We start from the raw sequence: 4704 nt of genomic DNA on the forward strand, positions 1-4704 counted from the left end.
TGGAATCTCTTATCAGTGAACTGGAGGAGAAGACGTGCCCACCCCTGAGTATTTGGCAGCCACTTGTACAGCTGCAGTTCCATCTAATTCGAAAAACATTTTTGGAGCAGAAGGAATGAGATTATTTTGATTTTTATTTGAAGCCGTGGTGAATTTCTGGTCTTTGACTGTTTCATTTTCCTTTTGCCGTTACGTTGTTTTGATAGTATGGTGCCTTGTGATTAGATAAAGAGCACCTGCATTTGATCTGGCTTAATCACAACGTTTCCGAGCCAGGACGCAAGTCCATTCATCACTTACATATCAGCTGTAGTGTTCGTTTGATGTTCCACGAGATCTGAACAATAGCAGAAAATTCTTGAAGAATAGTGTGCACTACTTATGTAAGAAACTCTGACGACTATTTTAAGAGCAGTAAGACAATGGCTTCAATGACAGAGTACAGTGAACTAATATTTGCTACCAAAATGACAGAAAAGTGCAGAATTTCGATTAGCATTCACTGTGGTGCCGTACTAACTGTCTGCCGTGCTTCTTTCTCCACTCCTTACTCATGCTGATTATCGATGAATTTCTAGTTTCAACAGTGCAAAGGAGATCTGGGAAGCCAAATTGTAAATCTTGTCTACTCTTTGAAGCCAGAAAGCTGATTTTGGAGGCAGAATGTCGATGATATTGTGTTAAACCCTCCAATTTCCGGGTCAGCCAAAGGAGGGTGCTGATCATTAAAAATAGGATATAAAACGAACTTCTCCTATATATATTTACAAGCCACCGCAAAGGTTTACATAACACTGCAGGCATGTGGGTTCTCATCACTGAACAGGCTGGCTGCTTTGTCATGCATGACTGCAGAGGAAGAAGGAAGGTCAGAATGATAGTAGTCATCAACAGTCCATTGTTATATCCATGCGTTTCGTATTTGTATGTGGAAGTTGTAGGAGTACTAATTTGCTGATAATGGTAATGAGGACCATAAGAAAGGTAGTGACTGTCATATGGGTAAGGCCAGAATTCGGCCTTCTTACAGGTACTTCTCACAACATCTAAAACGGTCATTAGATCGGCATATCCGGTCACTGTCACTTTTTGCTGCTGGATGTCTATGTCGATCGCGTCCACTCCTTTGAGCTTCGACAAAGCTTTCCATACTTTTCGATCACATCCATTGCAGTCCATGCACACTTCCATTTCGACAATCTGGTGAATGCCGATGCAGGCAGCCGCATTGAGCACTGGACTCACCCTCCCCTCACAGATAATCGAATATCCAAAACAGGTCGAAGTCTTTCACCATTTAAACTCCAATGTTTTCGCTTCTAAACACATCATACACGAATAAAATCACTGAACAGGCCCTGTCGACTTACTTGGAGAAGAATTGAGCTGAAACAAATTGAGTTTTTGATGAATTGATGATGAATTTCAGCCTTGGGGCTCTGTGCGCCACGCGCACTCTCAATGCGCCGCGCTTGGTGAGTGCGCCGCGCCAGTTTTAATTTACACCATGGAGGAGCGCCCAATGAGCCGCGCTGTTCTCCAATGCGCCGCGCCAGGATTTCACACAGTCACGGCTTGAAAATTTGCAAGCTTTGCCTTCTCTTCACTAAACCTCGACTTCAATCAACCCTTTGAATGCCAAACTGACATTGATACACATAGAAACGTTTTCACAAAGACATGACTTCGATTTCTTCTGATTCAACAAACCAAGTTGTATAATTTTGGCATTTTGGCATTTGAATGCAAACTCTGTTTTGTTTGATTTTGCTTTGTCTCTTTGTGCTGATGATGTTCTTTCTGTTTGTGCTTTTGCAGGGATAGGAGTAGCTAAAGCTACTATTGAGCCTCAAACTTGCACTTCTTTACACATCCTCTCAGCCCCCTTTTCCTATTCATTTCCTTCTTTTGCCACTCATTCCCTCCATCAAATTTCTCAAATCATTGTATTTTAGGAATTTTTACATGGTTTGCTAATTATGCTAATGACTGTTGTTGGTTTAGAATTTTGGTTCAAAGTGCTGCGTTTCCGCAGCTCACACAGGGTTTCCGCAGCTGATCCCGGTTTCCGCAGCCAACCCCGGATTCCGCAGCTGTTTTATTAAATGATATGTTCCAGGTGTCCTCAGGGAAGAAGAGCCACATGGGCAAGTTCGTGGAACCAAGGACATGGTGTGTATCCTTCCAGCTCACCCAAACCGGTCATAAAAACCCGTGGTCAACGAGGAGGCAAATACGGTCAAACAGAGGTCATTGGCGGTGGCACGGCTCTGCGTGTTCTGTTTTGGAGCACGTGAAGAACAGGTGGCATCTTCTTCAGCCACGAAGATAATGGGAAACAAGAATCCAACAGCGGATTGAATGCCCACAATGACCGTTGCCTAAATCCGAGGACGCAGCCAGATTACGTGTTTTTACACTGTTGCTTGAATAGTTGAAGTTTCGTTAAGTTAGTTTGCTTTTCTCTGTATAAATAAAGCGTCTTTGAACGCTGGATAGTTAGTCGTTTTGTAGTCGTGTTTTGTAATTGTTTTGAGCTCCCCACTGTACTTTTAAACTTGTTATCAATACATGAGAAGACTGTTCTGTTTATAAGCGTGTAACTGCTCTTTGGATTGGCTGAAGTAGGCAGAGGGCCCCTGTTTGCTGCAGCCTCTGTACAGTAGTTTAATTTCTTGTATTTCGTTTTCTGATTTCATGTATAATAGCTGTACATATGTCTCTTTATTTGCTGCATTTTTATTTCTTTTCAACATGTATAATAGCTGTACATAAACTTTGAATTCCGCTGATTTACATTTCTGCACTTTTGTTCATGACTGATCAGTGTGTTATGCAGGTTTCTTAGGCGAGTCCGGGACAATTTTATTTCTTTTCTTTTTACAACTAGTGGCATGTGTGATCATCTTGTCTAGGCTGCTGACCTTTACTTTTCTGCAGTTTGATTTTCATTAGTTTTATTCCTTCAACTTGCACTTTACTTTCTGCTCAGTAGTTATCAAGTTGTTCATCTATTGATGGTTCTTTTTCTATAATCAACTAACTTTATTGGAGCCAAAATATCATTTAGTGCAGCTTGGTTTATTTTGCTTTAAGACTCACATTACTGACCTGTTCATAACTGTTCTCACATCATTAAGAAGAGGTTAAAATAGTGTGATTTGTCTCACTTAGATTTCACATTGATTAGATTTTGTAAAGTAGTGTAAAGTAGTTGTTCTTGCTTTTAATTGAGTTAATATAGATTTCATTTTCGTTTTCATCAACAGCAGAGATACTGGGCCGATGCCATTAGTCTTTTATTTGATTTCAAGCTTTAATTTTATTTCAGTTATTGTTCAAGCTTTCTTTTAGAATACTATTTAAGTTTCAAGAAGTCACTTAGAAATCATCACACTCACACACATTCACTCGCTTTATTTCATCTCCATCACATCATATTAGGAAAGATATAATCAAAAACAAACTAAAAAGATAAAAACGCCAAAAGATTTAGAAAAGATTATCTAAGTACATATAGTACACCTCACTTCATCAGCTTACGAGCCCCGGGTTGACAATTAAAAGTATCAATTTAGACAACAGTAAATTGACCAAACATTTTGGCGCCGTTGCCGGGGAAGTGAAATTAGGTAGCCAATTCTTAAAAAAAAAAAAACAAGAAAATTTCAAGGAAGGAAAATTAATAACCTCTCAAAGTATGCTCTCCTCTTGCACCTAGAGTGACCTGGAGGATCAGAAAAGAGAAAGTTATTGGTTTAATAGTTTCTTGAGTATGCTCTCTTCTTGCACCTAGAGTGACCTAGAAGATCAAAAAGAGAACTATTACCCCGACTTGAAGGAAAATAAAAAAATGACATGCATAGAGCAAGAGCTTCTAGGGGAAGGTTTTTAGCTAGAGCCAAGAGTTCGATTTTTACAAGTCCATCTACTTCAAGGAATAGAAAGAGACACCTCCATCATCTCCAACTTACACTCCTAGCCCTAGGATTCCTAGAATTCAAGAGGCAATAGTTGACTCTCCCACACCATCTATCGAATCTGAATCAGAAAGGGACCCTTTTCTTCCTTCCATAGGAGGACAAATTGTAATTGAAGAAGTAGAATCATCTAAAGAAGAGGGAGAAATTCCTTCTCGTTCACCCTTAGTAGAGGAACCACAAAACTCTGAAGTCTCCGGGGAGACTACCATGACAGAAGAAGGAGCACCTGGATTTGTTAGAGGTAGAGGTAGAGGAGGAGGAGGAGGAGGAAACAATGGAGGAGGTCGAGGTAACATTGGGGGAAATAGGGATGGAGATAACTCATTCGGATTTCCTATAGTCGATGAGGACTCCCGAGACACCATGAAAAACATCTCACCATCTGTCCTCCCAAACTTCCATGGGATGAGGAATGAAGACCCTGAAACATTTCTATTTGAGTTTGAAGTCGTTTGTCGAACTTATGACTATCTGGAAGACTCTCAAAAACTCAAACTGTTCCCTTCAACATTGAAAGGAGCAGCCTTGAAGTGGTTCATGGGATTACTCACTCAGTCCATTAGGTCTTGGAATGATATGAAACAAACATTTTTGGATAGGTACCTGGACTATTGTATGCCCACCAATCACAAGGATGAGGTATTCAAAATGATGCAAAAAGGAGATGAAAATTTGGAGGATTTGCTTGAAAGATTTCAATACAACTTGAAAAGAGCAAAAA

At 40.2% G+C, this 4704-nt stretch overlaps 1 pseudogene; it reads right to left on the bottom strand.

Annotated features, from left to right (window-relative positions):
• Nucleotides 1-636: 636 nt before the first annotated feature.
• Nucleotides 637-1194, bottom strand: LOC149238967 (heavy metal-associated isoprenylated plant protein 28 pseudogene; annotated as a pseudogene).
• Nucleotides 1195-4704: the final 3510 nt, after the last annotated feature.

Source organism: Pinus tabuliformis, chromosome 8, assembly GCF_031772625.1.
Source record: "Pinus tabuliformis cultivar Carrire ecotype Pingquan chromosome 8, CPIR1, whole genome shotgun sequence".
NCBI lineage: Eukaryota > Viridiplantae > Streptophyta > Pinopsida > Pinales > Pinaceae > Pinus > Pinus tabuliformis.